Raw genomic sequence first — 17,036 nt, forward strand, 5'->3', positions numbered from 1 at the left:
ATCCTCGAGGCAGACACCCCACCGGCGTGCTCTGCATACTCCAAATTCTAGAGAGCTGCACGGTGCACAACTACGATCTCCGCCACATCCACGGATAGGAATGCAAAACGCCCTCGCCGCCAGAGTCTGTTACTGTTGTAGTCTGTTACTGTTTGTACATAAAAATTAATATAAAATCTGAATTCTAGATAAAGTTTTACTTGGCTAATTATTCCACCATGCCTCCAACTCCAAGCCTCTCTTTAAGAGTCTATTCAAGTAACAAAGTTGAATCATTGAACGAATGTTTTTCTTTTTCTACAATTGAGGTAGATTTGATAAGTACAACCATTAAAAAACAACTACTCAAGATAATCCAAAACATGCTTAGGTTACTCTCTCTGAGAGGTAGGTGGAGGCCGTGGCCTTCTGGCTGCGGCTCTACGAATTGGGCTAGAGGAGAGAGGTCTTCCTCCTTGTCTGGTCTCTGGGAGATAGAGGATGGCAGGTTTCCCCATCATCGGCTTCTCGAAAGTGAAGTGCAACAGGGATCCGGTAAGTGAAGTGTCGGGCTGTGGCCTGCTTTGGGTTCTCGATCTCAGTCTAGCGGCTGGGTGCTGATGGGGGATGGAAACTGTGAGGACTGCGGTGTCGGGCTTACAGGTCCAACTCTGTTCCTTGGGTTGAAGGCGACTTGGTGCGGCGATTGCAATGAGAGGCGATGGCTGACTGTCTTGTTCCAAGGCGGCAACTATTACACTGGTGTGAGGCTGAAGGTTGCCAACGGTGGTGTCGTGAAGGAGGCAGATCTGTGGCGTAGGGTTTTCTCTAGGTTCATGGGTTGGGGGCCTATGAGTTTGGACTTGGGCCTGGGTTTTCTGTTTTTGGTTTATTCTTTAGGGATTCCTCCTGTTTTGTGGGTGGAATTTGTAGGATCTCTCTGAGACTTGTGGCCAAAAATACTAGGGATGTCTTGGCCTCTTGATTTTCTAGGACATTTTAGGGTAGATTTTGGCTGAGCTTTATGGTCTTTAAAAATGTTGAATTACTTAGGTAGTGACTCTTTTGACAGCCCCACAGGAGTGGATCATTATAAGTAATTTCGCTGATAAATGCAATAAGTTGACATTTCTCTAAAAAAAAAAAAAAAAAAGATAGTACAACCATTAAAACAGGGCTGCATCTTTTTATATTTATACTGTTTGGCTGCACATCTTTCTATTTGTCTAATTCTGGCATAATTAACTTTTGTCTTTTTTTGGCTGGGCACCTGGCTACGCGGTCGCAACTCGCAAGCAACACGCATCGTTCGATTTTTCTTTTTTTGGCACTTGTTTGGTCTGGGCAACGTTGTTTTTTTTTTTTTTAGGCCCTTGAAATTGGAGGCCTTGGGAATTAGATTTCTGATCTAGTCTAATCCTAACTCAATTTCCAACTCTCCCACACCACACACACATATATATTTATCAAATATCATTTTATGTTATCATGAGCGTAGGGAGATAGGGGCGAGAGATGTCAATTGACCATTCTCAGCATCAGTCAATCCCACATTTATATTTCTGTGGAAATAATCAGATTATTACCAACCACTATGTAACTTTGATTATTACCAATCAATCTCCAACCTTCTTTTTGAAATCATGCTGGGCAAACCGGATTATTCATAGGTCATTGCTAAAAGTATCAAATTCCAAGAGGTTTTATACTTTATTTGATATTAGTTTACTTATAGTTTCAATGATAAAACTAAAAGAAGTTTAGAATGATAACCATCAATGTTTTACTGTGGAATGGCAAGTCGAATCCATTTGAAAAACAAGTCTATAGTACATTAGATTGATTTCATTAGTTTAATAACTATTTAGTTTTGACCCTCCTAAGTAAAATTTCTCGCTACACCACTATCTGTTACCATCTTTAAGGCAGTGAAAGGTTAATTAAGTTCGGATTTTGGCTTCAGGTAAAAGATGTCCTTTTTTTATTGTTTGGGGGGGGGGGGGGGGGGGGGGATGTTATAAAAAAATGTCATTTTAAATTACAAAAAGTAGTATTTCATATTTCTCATCGCAATAATTTGAAAACAAGATCTAGGATAGATTTGGGATTCATAATGGGGTTCTGTCGTCTTCCGTTCAAGAGAAGAAAAAACAAATGCAATAGCAGATTGGGGGAGGGGGGGGGGGGGGGGGGGGGGTGGATGGGATGTTATGGTGGTGTATGTATTTTTCTTTGGTTTACTTATTCTTTTTCTTTTTTATAAAAAAATGTCATTTTAAATTACAGAAAGTAGTATTTGATATTTCTCATCACAATAATTTGAAAACGAGATCTAGGGTAGATTTGGGATTCATTACGGGGTTCTGTCGTCTTCCGTTCAAGAGAAGAAAAAACAAATGCAATAGCAGATTTAGCCCTCCCCTGCTAAACTCGTAATTCCAGCCTCACTTATCAGAGAAGACGACTATAGCCACTCCTTTATCAGAGGGTGAATAAACCCTAAGTAGCTTTCTTGTGAATAATATGACATGCTTTAATCTACGCTTAACACACATTATAAAGAAATGAAAATTCGATAGTACGTATGTTTCAAATGGGAACCTGTTTTACCCAAATGAGGATCTTATTTACCTTAACGAATATTTTTTTCTAATTACCACATGAGTTCTTAAAGCCCTCAAGGTGTTAATTAAATATGACATGTATGAGAAATGTTTTAACGTATCATAGTTTTACCCAGAAAGAAAATAATTTTCAATTCACAAGCTTATGGTCCACAATGCCGAAATGAGGAGAAGATCTTTGATCAGATTGTTGAATTATTCTAATGATACGACAGATGAATGACTTTTTTACCTAATTAATTAATTAAGTATTAGGGCATTTATGGCATTTTTGTAATTTGAATTTTAAAATATGAAAATTTTTGGCCGTATAACCAAGTAGTTTGCCTCCACGAGTCACTAGCTATAAGTAAGGTGCACTCCTGCTAATGTTTTTAATGGGGTCTTCATCACAAATCTAGTTTCATGACTAAATTTACAAGTAGAGTCATAAAGTCTTCACTAACAAGTGGAGAATCCATTCAATAAGAGATGGTGACACAAGGTTGTCGAAGAGCTAATAACTAATACGTGTGGCTCTACTGATTGTGCGGCCGGGCATAAAAATTTAATCAACAACAACACTCATTGATATCTCATTTTATTTTCCTTTAAATAAATGATTTTCCAATAGATTCAGAATACAATTATCTAATCACTAGAGACATGGTAATTCTTTTCAATATTAAAATTAAAAAATAAGATAGCCTCATGTTTTCGTTGAAGCGAATTCTCCAAGTACTTGAATATATAGGGAGAATATCACAATCATTTGATTAGAGATAGGAGTTTTTAACTAGAGGAACGCGCCTCACGCGCTAGGGTTGGTTTTCACAAAAATTGGATCTTGCTTGTTCCGCGGCCTCCTCACATCAGCAAAGGCGTTATGCCTTGCCGGTGTGTGGCAGGTGCAGCCGGACGGGCATCTGGATTGTCTGTTGTCTGGCTCTCTTGGAGTCATAGGTGCTATGGGCAGGTACCCTGTACCGGCATGCTTCGTCTCTCTCCTCTGAAGGCAGTGTGGGCTGTTCTGATGGCTGGATCGAGCGGGGCTTCTCTGAACTGGGGACCCAGGTTTGCAGTTTGGAGATGGGGTTGCGATTGGGTTGGGCTTGACATTCGATGTAGCGGTGTTACATGGTGGAACCTCCGGGATCAGCAAGAAGATGGGGCAATACATCAGGGCAGATGGTGGTTGACGGTTTCGAGCCTATGGAGGCTATGCAGCGGTGTTTTTGGAAGATGGCGATGGATGGAGACTTTGTGGGTTCGAGATCTGAAACTGGGTGATGGGGTTGAATTGATGTTTGGGGTCTTTGGATGGGTGATCATCGGTGGCTGGGTTGGCATCAAGTTGCTATGTCGAAGAGGGCGGTGGTCGTATTTCGTTAACCCCAAATGCTGTTGCAGCGGGATGACGGTGGCCATCGGGCAGATGGAGGCGGCGGTCTTGGAGAGGATAGTTGTTCGTGGTAGGTATTATTGGTTTTCTTTTAGGGTCTTATTTTTTGGTTTAGTTCTTTGGCTTAGTCTAATAAGTCCCTACTCTATCGAGCTAGGGTTTTGGAGTCTTAGTATGGTGGTTGTATCGTGTCATTCCCAGGAATTCAATTTACCTTTTTGTGGTCAAAGTAATGAGGAGAAGCTCTTGCACGTGGTCTGGCGGTTTTGGGTCATGGTGTTGAAGGGAGTATTTTTCCTCTTGAGGTCGGCTGTGAGGATGTATTTTGTCTCCTGGGTTAGTATGGATGAAGTGCTGTTGATATGGCGTTATGTCCGAGGCCTACATGTTTTATTTTCGGTGTTTTCTTGTTGTCAATGTGGTAGTCAAGGTTCTAAAAAACGCTAAGTGCTAGTCGGGAGGTAACCCGGGGCCTAGCGCCTAGCCTAGGCGGGGACTAGGCTGTTTTGTTTTTTTTTCAATTTTATCTATATTTTTATTACATATAATTATATAAATAAATATGTAACTAGCCATTTTACTCATCCTCGCATTATCTTATTGGTAACTAACTAACTATCACTTCTAATTAAATAATAAATATTAATTTTATTAAGAATGCATGCAACCACCTCTGTGTTAGCCACGTGTTGGTCTAAAATTCTTGGTTACCTCAATTCTTGCAACGTGTTAGTCTTAACTACTCAAGGGTCTACTTATCTCTTTAAGTCTATCTACGGTGGTAAACAGAGATGGTGACACATCACACTTTCTTCATCAATTATTTATTTGGTTCCCTTCATCTTCGCTCCATGTCTTCACTGAACTGCACTTTTCCGGCGAAACCAGAAAATCAAAAACCAGAGAAAAGTGACTAATTTCAACCCCACGAGGGATCCGAAGAGGCCTATCCTCACCGTTTCAACATGGGTCTGGCGCCAACTGACAGAGAAGAGTCATTGACTGCCACTCTACCGCTGCATCGACGATCAAGAAGACTGAGAATTTGAGAAAGCCAAGCGCCTAGCGCTCAACGCCTAGCACCTAGGACCGCCCAGCCTCCGCCTAGACCGCCTAGGCTGCCGCCTGAGAGCCCGGCGCCCAAACCATTCGCCCAGGCCAAAATCGGATCGGGCAACGCCTAGTGCCTAGACGCCGCCTAGGCGGCCGCCCAGGCCGATTTTTAGAACCATGGTGGTAGTGACTTGCTCTTGCATGTGGTCTGGTTGGATTGGGACACGGTGTTGATGAAGGGGAAGTGGCTGTGTGTAATGTTGGCTGCAGGGATTTATCGTGACTCTCGGAAGTTGTCTTATAGTGTAGCCCGAGTTGAGGGGCGATTGGTTTGGTTAGGGGTTGAGCCCTTTTGGCTCATGGATGTCATCGGGGATGACGGACCCGTAACTGAGGTGTTTTTAGGGAGGAGAGTGGGGAACTTATGTCCACCACCGGTCATTCCCGTTTTATGTAATCGTATTATTCTGGAATAAAATGTTTCTTTCATTCTAAAAAAAAAAAGGGAGAATATCACAAATTGTCAATCAACTTTTACCTATTCGACACTTTAATCACTCACCTTGTAAATATATCACTTTAGTCACTCAATTTTAACTCTGTTAGTCAATTCGTTAACTTTTTTCATTAAAAAAAATTATTTGTCACAATATTAATGATATTTTCGTCCAGCCAATTGTGAAAAATTGAGAAATCTATATTAGAATTATTAGGAGAAGTGATTAAAGTGAGATAAAATGCCCCTTAGGTGACTAAAGTGATTGACAGAGTAAATAGTTGAGTGACCAAAGTGATATATTTGAAAATTGAGTGACCAAAGTATCGAATGAGTCATAATTAAGTGATCATTTGTGAAATTCTCCCTAAAATATATAATAACTCCTGTTTGGTCGGATAATATACTCTTTATAATAGAACTGTTTGGCTCCAAAACCAGTATGGGTGCAAACTGTCTCTTTTGAGCGTGTGCGCAGGCGTGCCAGCACCTTGGGGTGCAGTCGTCGGAGAATCCCTTGACCTGACTTCTTGATCAAACGATGTGGACTAGGAGAGCACCAGCCTCGTCACAAGGTTCTTTTCTCTGCCTTCCAGAAAAGAACTTTTTGCCTTACGGGTAAGAGCTTTGGTTATGATCTCTTCGCGTCACCGAATCGATACTCAACGTTGTAGGTTGAGCAGAGCAATCATTGGAAAGTTTGGAGAAAGCACGAGTTTGCTAAAGCGTATCTTTAGCTTCGCTGGGTTGCGAGGGCGTTACCCTTGCTTCGCTGGGTTGCGGGTAGGTTTGCTCCGGAGAGGCTTTGATAATCTATATGATTAGTCGATTGAAGAGTTCTCTGTAATTCGTCCTTGAAACCTGGTATTTATACCTAGGGTTTCGATTGTTTCTTGTCATAGAAGGATTATTGATTGAAGTTTCCAATTCGATCACCGCTACTTGACTCCAATAGGGACTCGTTTTCCTTATGGATCACAGAATGTGTGAAGGTATAACTCAAACCCAAATAGACTTATTTTTGGTCTGCAGGTATCAGTCCATTGTGTTAAATCCCCTAAGCGATCTTGCCAAAATTACTTTTGGGCTCAAACAAGAACTATTACAGCTAACAAATACTCGTTTTGCCCATAGTCATCCGTACTCGTTCACAACTTCACACCATATCATTTGTTAAATCCACACGTCACAGGTAAAACAACCGTGGCACTGGAGTACAAAACACCGAAAAACCATCAGCAAAATAGAAGGCAGCAAAAAGCAAATTGAAAGCGACATAAAAGCAAGAAAGATAATATATTCTGGTTAATATAATTAGTAATTGGAAAAAGGGTGATGGACTGATTCTTTTATATGGAGGGGACATAAGAAAGTAGAAAACACAGTGTAATTGACCGAGTCATAGGAGGCAGTGAAGGGGACATGAGTGCATGATATCCATCTTGTGCCCAAAAGCCAAAACCCAATCTTCGCACGCGGATTTGGGAGATTTATTCGTTTACCTCTTCTCTTCATACCCCGCGTTGAGGTTATTTGTTAGGCATCTAAAGCCTTTCATTCATGACTTTGTTAAGGGTTTCAACTCACACAACATGCAAACTCTTTTTATTCTTTTACTAAACCTCTTACAAGGAAAATGAAGTTAAATGGAACGACATGAAAGTTAAAATCCCTGAACTTAAATACAACGGCAACTGAAAAAACTAGAAGGAAAAAAAAAAAAAAAAAACTTAAACAAATATTATTTCCCAAAGAGTGCAAAACTCCTAATTAGGAGTCTCCTTGATCAATATGACCATTGATCTAGCCTCATAGTATATCGGAGATTTTATAGCTCAATTAGTATACTTTTAAACTTAGAAAGTTATGTTCATACCCATTAGTTTAATGTTTGTTATGAGTGGGTCGTTAGTTGCTCTTTTTTGTATCATTTATACCATTTGTAACGATTTCTTCTCTCTGTGTGTGTGTGTGTGTAGATTCTATCCAAAGCAATGCCTCGCTCTGAAATTAAAGTGCTCTTTTAGAGTTTAGGGTCACTTTTCGGTCGCATATCCACATCTCGATCATTCAGTTTTTAAGTACTAATGTATAGATCATCTTTGCAAAATTTCAGCCAAATTGATGGTCATTAAGGCATTAATAACTGTCTTAAAGCTAGTACGGTTTAGGTTGGACAGATTCAGTTCGTCCATTGGTTTAAGCGAGTTAGATACCTTAAAGATCATCAATTTCATTGAAATTTTGCAGAGATGATTTATACATTTGTACCTAAAAACTTAACGGTCGAGATGTGGATATGCGACCGAAAGGTGACCCTAAACTCTAACCTCGCACTTTAATTTCAGAGCGAGATTTCGCTCTAGATAGGATCTATGTGTGTTGTGTGTGTGTGTGTGTGTGTGTGTCTATATATATATATATATATATATATATATATATATATATATATATATATATATAAAGTCTTTCGATGCTAAGGACCTTCTTAGATTTTAAAATCAAAGGATTTCTTTGAATAGACTCACTTTTTGATTGCATATCTACATCTTAACCATTCAGTATTTATGTATATATGAGTTGATCATCTCTGCAAATTTTCAGCTAAATTGATAATCAGAAATGCATTCAAAATTGTGATTTACAATTATGAACACGAACAGTTCAGGTTGGACAGATTCGGTTCGTTGATTGATTTAATCTAGTTCAATACCTTAACGATCATCAATTTGGCTAAAAATTTGCATAGATGATTTACTCATATATACCTAAAAGCTGAAGGGTTAAAATGTGGATATGAAATCCAAAAGTGAGTCTATTCAAGGAAATCCTTAGTTTTTAAAATCTAAGGAGGTCCTTAGCATATAAATATTATATATATATATATATAATATTTATTCAGAGCAAGGCCTCACTCTGAAATTAAAGTGCGAAGTTAGAGTTTAGGGTCACTTTTCGGTCTCATATCCACATCTCGACCGTTTAGTTGTTAGTAAGGGTCATCATGGGCCTGGCTAGGGCCGGCCCTACCCTAAATTTTAGGGCTTAGGATAGGGCTAAGCAGGGCCTAGTCAAAGTCAACAAAATTTAGGGCCGGATAGGGTCGGGCCGGGGCTTAAATATGCTAACCCTTACCCACCCGAAAGGCCAGAGCCATTTGGGCCGAGTCGGGTCTGCCTTCTGAAAAGGGCCGAAATGGGCCTAAAAGGGCCTTAATTTGTTTAACAAAAAGAAATATATTACTTTTATTTTTTATCTCAAAATGTGGCTCAATGGTTATATAGGTAATACAAGACTCATTAGTTTTTGTTGATCATATTTAATATAAATATATATATATATATATATATATATATTGGAATTAACTTATAAGTTATAACATTTATAAATGGACTAAATTCTGCTTACTACCCTGTACTTTCAAGGGTTTATCAGTTCAGTCCCTGCACTTCTAATTTAATCAGAAAAGTCCTTGCAATCACCAATTTCATCAAATCGATCCAATCCGTCACCTCTCCGTCAATTTTCGGGTAAAATTTCCAAACTACCTATCTGCATTCACAACACTGGCACATCGGCGGGTTGCCTAGCGATGGGTAGTTTGGAAATTTTCCCTGTGAGAAGGTCCCACGTGAGCATTTTAAGAGCGAAAATTGATAGATTGGATCGATTTGATGAAATTGGAGAGTGTAAGGACTTTTCTGATTAAATTAGAAGTGTAGGGACTGAACTGATGAACCCTTGAAAGTACAAGGTAATAAGCAGAATTTAATCCTTTATAAATATTAGTTAAGATGGTTATATTCAATTAACTATCTCTCTAAATCTCTCAAAATTAATTGTTGTTTAACAAAGGAAACAAAAATTAAAGAAAATAAAGCTTAAGAAATCAATTACAAAAAATAGATAAGTTGTATGTTATAGACTAAAGAGAAACATATTTAAAAAATAGAAAAAATATATAATTATTAGGGCTTAAATGGCCGGGTCGGGCCGGGCTTGGCCCTAAAGGGCTCAAACCGGCCGGGCCGTAGGGTAGGGCCGGCCCGCCTAATGCAAGGGCCGGGTAGGGCTTTGGCCTTACTGGCCAGGCAGGCTTAGGGCCGAAGGGCTAAATGATGAGGCCTAGTTGTTAGGTACTAATGTATAGATCATCTGTGCAAAATTTCAGCCAAATTGATGATTTTTAAGGTATCTAACTCGCTTAAACCAATGGACTAACTGAATCTGTCAAACCTAAACCGTACTACCTTTAAGGCAGTTATCAATGCCTTAACAACCATCAATTTAGCTAAAATTTTGCAAAGATAATCTATACATTAGTACCTAAAAACTGAACGGTCGAGATGTGGATATGCGACCGAAAAGTGACCATAAACTCTAAAAGCATACTTTAATTTCAGATCGAGGCCTTGCTCTGGATATGATCTGTGTATATATATATGGCCCTCACTTATTCTTCTGTTAGGTATATATGAGTAGATTAATTCTGTAAATTTTCAGCTAAATTGATAATCGTTAATGACATTCAAAACTATGATTTACAATTATGAACATAAACGATTCAGGTTTGATAGATTTCGTTCGTCTATTGATTTAATCTAATTCGATACCTCAACGGTCACCAATTTGGCTAAAAATTTGCATAAGTGATCTATTCATAGAGTCATAAGAATTAAACAGTGGAGATGTCGAAATGTGGTGTAAAAGTAGGTCCCACTAGGGATCCCTTAGTGGAATGGCCTTAATTAATTTATTTATTTTTTTGGAAAATGAATTTTTTTCCTTTCTTTCTTTCTGTTTATTTTTTTTTTCCCTTTCTTTCTTTCTGTTTGAAAAAACAGAATAAATAAAATAAAGAAAAAGAATAAATAAAAAAAGAAAAAGGAATAAATTTATTAAAAAAAAAAAACTAAAGGCATAATAGACATTTCGCCGTGACTTTTAGACGGCAAGGACCTATTGGTCTGAAATTTTGAAGTACAAGGACTAAACGTGTGAAATTAGAAGGTCAGAGACTGAAGTGTTTTATGGTCAAAAACTCAAGGACTAATCAATATTTAGTCCTATATATATATATACACACACACACACACACACACACACAAGCCCGTTCCAAAGCGGACGTCCGCAGTTTGCTAAAGTGCGGACGGCGACACAGCGGAGGCGTTCCAGGCTGCGACGGCGGCGCGCTGCTTGCAGGAGGGAGGAAGGAGGCATCTCGGACTGTTCTGGGCAGCGTTCGAGGTTGGAGGAGGTCGGGGTTACAGGTTCTGGGCAGCAACCTGCAACTGCAGGTTTTCTGGGTAGAGCTGCAACGACGTCGCTGGCGACTCCACCGACTGCAGACGCTCCACCTGACCCCTGGCGTCCTTCTGGCAACCCCCGCCGCTCCGCCGCGCCCCGAGCAGAGCTGCAGCGTCGTCATCCACACTTTAGCGAAATTGCGGAGGTCCTCTTTGGAACGACCCGCTATATATATATATATATATATATATATATATATATATATATATATATATATATATATATATATATATATATATATATATATAAGGCCCTTCCACTAAGGGATCCCTTTTTTTTTAATCTTTTCTAGGATAGGGCATTTGACCAACTTTTCGATCATATTTTCGCATCTCAACTGTTCAGTTTTTAGGTCTTAATGTGTAAATCATTTTTGCAAATTTTCAGCCAAATTGATTATAGTTAAGGCATTTAAAATGGCGATTTAAGATTATAAGTATGAACGGTTCAGTTTGACAGATTTGGTTTGTCCATTGATTTAATCTAGTTTGATACCTTAACGATCACCATTTTGGCTGAAAATTTACAGAAATAATCTACACATTATAACCTAAAAACTGAACTGTTGAGATGACGAAATGTGATTGAAAAGTTGGTCTAATGCTCTATCTCTAGAAAAGACCAAAAAAAAGGGATCCCTTAGTAGAAGAGTCCTCCACACACACACACACACACGACTTTCTAGTTCACTAATTGTATCGCAATTGAGTGCTTTCAACTGTATTATGAGTTAGATTACCTAATGTGTGACGTTTTACCCGTTTTTCTAAGTTAGATTACCAAATGTGTGACATTTGACTCGTTTTTATTAATAATGAGCTGCGAAATTTAAATAAGAGGTGTGTTAGTTTTTTGACCCTCAAAAATATAAGTTTGAATCTAAAACCTTGATCCGTACGTCGCTTTGCTTTTGGTAACCGATTGATATCACGTGTCCTTCAAAACAACAAGTCTAGTATCCGCTCAAAAAAAAAGAACACAACAAATTTAGTAGTCTTGCTGTCTTGGTATCAGGTAAACATGTCAACATGAAAGCAATGTAAGATAAAGACAGGTGTACCGTAAATGAAAGAGTTGACAACAAGTCGTACTTGGTATAGGTTCAATGAGGAGTTTATATTCCCATTTGCTTCATCTTTTTGTGTCTTTGGGCAAGACTCATTCAACATACTTAAGACTATCGTCCTTCGGTCCTTACCGACCTTAAAAATCACTACACACGCTCACGCACAAAAGTACTTTGTCTTTAACTATAAAATAAAAAATTATTTTAACCCGATGAATAAAGTACTCGCAAACAAAATTATTGTGACTATCAGAAATTAGCTCCAAAGCGTGCAGTGAAAATGGTGTCGGTGATCTTCGTCTTGTTTTTTTTTTTTTTGGAATGACCTGTGGGTGATCCTTGATCTTTGTAGGATTGCCTAGATGAGATTATTCCCAGTTGATCAATATACAAACAATGCTCATATCTGTTAACGAAGCTACTACAAAGACTATTTCTTGTGTTGAACCAGATATGGTTGCTAGCCATCCTTATCAAATTCTCAACAAATTGTCCTATACTGATTGATGATCAAATGCCAGAAAAAAAGATATGCGAGATAAAAGACTGAGGGAGGAGTATGATGCTATGGGGTGAATGGTATCATTGTTCTCAGAAAGAAAGAAAGAAAGAAAAATCTTTGAAAGTCAGAAAATAGGAGTTTAAAAGACAATCCACCATTGCTTTAACAAGAAAAGAAAAAGAAAAAAGAGATCAACCCTCATTTCCAGCAACAAGCTTTATCAAACAGAAGAATAGATTATGACCTTTGGAGATTTATTTTGAACAACTTTGGAAAGAACCATTTCAACGATCCAAGAATCCAACCTGTTTACATAGACTCCATATTTGTTTCTAATGAGACAAAGGCTTGCAAGTATCTGTTTCAGTAAAACCTGCATAACCAATTACAAAGCAAGGCCAGGTTGCTTTCAATACCTAATATGGTTCATATCAGCTGTACAATTGTGCAAGCATATGACATAACAGCACAGGATAGATCCTTGAAACCTTAACAGGACCCCATGAAGAATTATTTCTGGAACCCCAACATCTACAATAAGTAACCTCCAGTTTACCTAAACTTCTACTCTCAAGATCAGTAAATTATTGGTGATAAGCTTCAAGTCTAAGCAGGAACGCAATTTCCAAACACAGCAAGATGTATACACAGGAAACCCAGATCAGTAGCCTCAAGTTTAACACACTTGGATATGTTACAGTAGAATGCTCTTCACATTATCAATGCTACCAGTCAATTGATGATTAAACCAGTGAACGTGGTCCACACTCGTTTAAACTTACAACATCCTCCTAAAGAGCAATGTTAATTTTCAAAAAAAAAAAAAAAGCCATGAGATTATTATTATTATTTTGGATGGAAAACAAGATATTTGAATTAAAAAGATTACAACCATGACCAGCCCCACAATTACACAGAATTGGGCAACATAAACCGCCTAAACTCCATTCAAGGCGAAGAATCATCCACTTTCCAAGAAAAGACAGGTACTGCAACATGTACAGCAAGAAGGTACTGCAACATGTACCCAATTAAGAAGAGTAAGAAGGTGTCTCTACTGTTTGGAAATAGAGGTCTTCAGTGAGGCTGAGAATCCGATTCTATCGCAAATAACTCCAATTAAATCCACCTCCCATTCTCTTCAGGAACTGGTTATTCTGTTCCAACCAAAGGCAACACAAAATAGCCAAACCAACAAACCTCCAAAGGGTAATCATTTCTTGTTGGCCCTCTCCCCGGGATCCCTGACAGCAGCCCATAACAGTTTCTAAGCCACACCCACAATACCACAAACACACTGGCCTTGTTTGTAATTGTAAGCCTAGAATGCAAAAAAGGGAGTTCCACAGTTTCCCTTCATTACAGAAGATATGCTTCGGTGAGGAGATAAAAAGACAAAGGGACTTCCCCTAATTGCATCTTGATTTTTTGATAGCCAAAATTTGCACATATTGGTGGTTCAAATCATCTTAAAAGGATGGAAGGGAGGATCCAATAATTGATGATCAAATGCCAGTGACAAGACCAGATGAGTTGACTGACCAGAATCTTTCATGAATCTAGCTCTTGTAATCCCCTAATCACAGATATATATAGACACACACACACACACCACACACACACACACACACACACCACACACACACACACACTATACACACCAGCTTCATTAAACAAAAAAGAAAGATACAATAAAAAAGTGGACAAGAAATCCACAAATGGGCAGATCTACAAAACAAAGACCCAAAACAACCAACAGCAACCACAGATCTAGGAGAAACACAAAAGTGTTGAAGTTCAACCAGGTAGCATTAAGCAAGGAGTGATGATGTCGGGTGCGTGGTATCATTGCAGTTCAAAGAAATTCTATACATACTAGGAAAATACAAATTCAAAAGTCAATTCCACACTAGAAGAAATTGTAACAATGGGAGATTTATTTCCCAGGACTACAGAGAGAACCACTTTTGACAATCCAAAATCCCACCCATTTGCATAGACTCCATTTTTGTTTCTAGTAATCTTGTTCCAGACGAAGCCTCCACAACCAATTACCAAATTTACCATGGAAGCCTGGTTCCTAAAGTGCCGTGAATTTGGGGCTGTAGAATAATTCTGCATCAATGGTTCTATAAAGGGCTACTTTTAAGCCGAAAAAGAAGTCATTAGTAAAACTTCTTGAATTTTTTTTCTTTTGACTGTGAAACATGGTTTGATACCTTTGTTATGATGCTGTAGTATATTAATTTGGGGCCGTAAAATGATTCTGTATCAATGGTTCTATAAAGGGCTACTTTTAAGCTGAAAAAGATGTCATTAGTAAAACTTCTTGAAGTTTTTTCTTTTGATTGTGAAGCATGGTTTGACTCCTTTGTTATGATGCTGGAATTTTTTACTTTTTTTCTTCTCTCTGAGTGATTCCTAGAACCCTACTATTGTAATTCTAGTAGCTTCTACCACTTGTGCACTTTATTGCTTGTTTTCCTACATCACTCTGCTACCCTTGTCGAACACAAAAAATGGATAATATAGGTGAGCAGGCTACAAAACACAGATTGAATTAAGGTCAGCATTGCCCATAGATAGGGACCCTTTATCTATTACAGGGTGACAAAAAGTAACTGCAATAGGGATTCCACCCAAGGGATGATCTAGATAACCAACAGCCATTGACCGGTCTCACACTGGGATTCAGTCATTAAGATTAAAGACACTTGCCTATCCCCTTCTACGTTGATATCCAACATCACATTTTTAGCATATTATTTCCAAGATTTGAAGGTAATAAAGTCCTACAACTGAACAATCTGACCAGTGTAACCAAACTTTTCCTTCTTCCCATGGTGAAGGAAATGGTGCATCATCAAATTGACGATAGGACATTTGTATTTATCCTCTATTCACTACAAATCTATCAGATTAAGCTACTTGGGGCATACACAGTAGAAAATGAAATAAGTTAATCAACATAAGTATAATTAGTGCATCTACTAATAGGGTGGAAAGAAAAGGAGAAGCGGGTTCCCTTTGTCTCCACCCTCTACAGGGTAGAAGCTCAAAGCTTCCTCTATGCCTGCCCTTGGTTGTAATAGTAATAGAAACCGTATTCAAGCATCCCTCCATACATGAAAGATCATGTTCTATCAGTATCCATGTCAGGGATGTTTCAATTCAAGGGAAGTTGGGGAAAAAAAAAATTGTTATTTACTGTTCTTGTCCACTCAAAACTACCGATGCAAGCTACAAATGTTAATGTCCCCCAGTAAGTGCCAAAATATAATCAAAATAAATTGAGCTACATAGTGAATTTAGGAGCTCACCTGGAATTTGATCTCATGTGAATATGATCTCTTGTTTCTCAGCAACTTCTTGAGGAGAGTGGCAGTTTATAATTGTGTGCTTCCCATGGGGTCACAGGTAGTTAAACAAGTCTTTGAAACATTTCATTTCCTTTCATATTTATGTTTAACACTGTAGACTTTAACAGTAAAAAAAACGTTAAGACTTGATATTTCATAAGATTCAGCAAGAAGGAAATCCTGAGTTGATAAATGGTTCAAATCCCATAATTCTTGCTTTTTCAGTCATATCATGATACTTGACAGTAAATGCCAATTTTTCATTGATACCACACCATTCTTCCTCGCTCTGAGCACAATAACAAACTAAGCAAGAGAAAAACATAAGAATCCACATAAAAACCAAACCTTAACAGAATCTGACAAGCGAAAAAGGACCGCCTTTTGACCAAAAAAAAGAGGGAAATCCAGATCAGTACCAAGTTCATGTGGCACAACTAGCAAATTAGCAAAGCCTTTTGATCATTTAAAAAAGAGAGGAAAAAAAAAAGCATCAGATGTGCTGAACTCTCATTCTTCAACATTAGTCACAAGTGGCACTGGCTCTACAAGGGTAGGTATGCAGTCTACAGTAATAACTAAAGTCCAACATATAAAGAGATGCCAATTACAAAATTGGGTCTATACCAAATCATAAATATTTGCTTGGAAAAGGAACCAAAAGATAACATGTCAAGCGCAAACGCAACCAAATACCTATAGTCCACCACAGTTGGAAATTAGGTGAAGTCAAGTGAAATGTTAATTCTCAGGTTTCAAAATTAACTTCAAGGACATGACTGATGAAAAAATTCTTAGTTTTGTAACAAAATTGGGTTTATCATCAGGTCTGCAAATTCACTTATAGAAGAAAAATTTAATTTCAGCGACTAAGGACTGTAAGAATAAAACTTTACTGAGGGAAAACATACCATAGAATGGCAGGCACTTAAGCTAGGGTGCTATTAAGTGGATGCTATAATCATTTTTTAGGTTTGACCATTTGGGACTACATTTTATAGCCAAAGAAAATTTCCTCCAAATAACTCTTAAGAGTATGAAAAAGACTTGGCCTCACCTCAGCAATACAGTAGTTTGTTTCTCACAAGCTCTCCTGACACTTTGCCTCATTGTTGCAACCCCGGTAGGCTGGTAGATTGGTACATGACACCTGAACAGCAATCAGACGACCTTTGTGGTTTGCTGCATTAACTCTATTCCAGTCCACAATGTCCATCTGGTGTGTGTGCCATATGAAGTTTGACATGCATATAATGTTGGAAAAGAAAA

Source organism: Rosa chinensis, chromosome 5 (assembly GCF_002994745.2).
Source record: "Rosa chinensis cultivar Old Blush chromosome 5, RchiOBHm-V2, whole genome shotgun sequence".
Lineage (NCBI taxonomy): Eukaryota > Viridiplantae > Streptophyta > Magnoliopsida > Rosales > Rosaceae > Rosa > Rosa chinensis.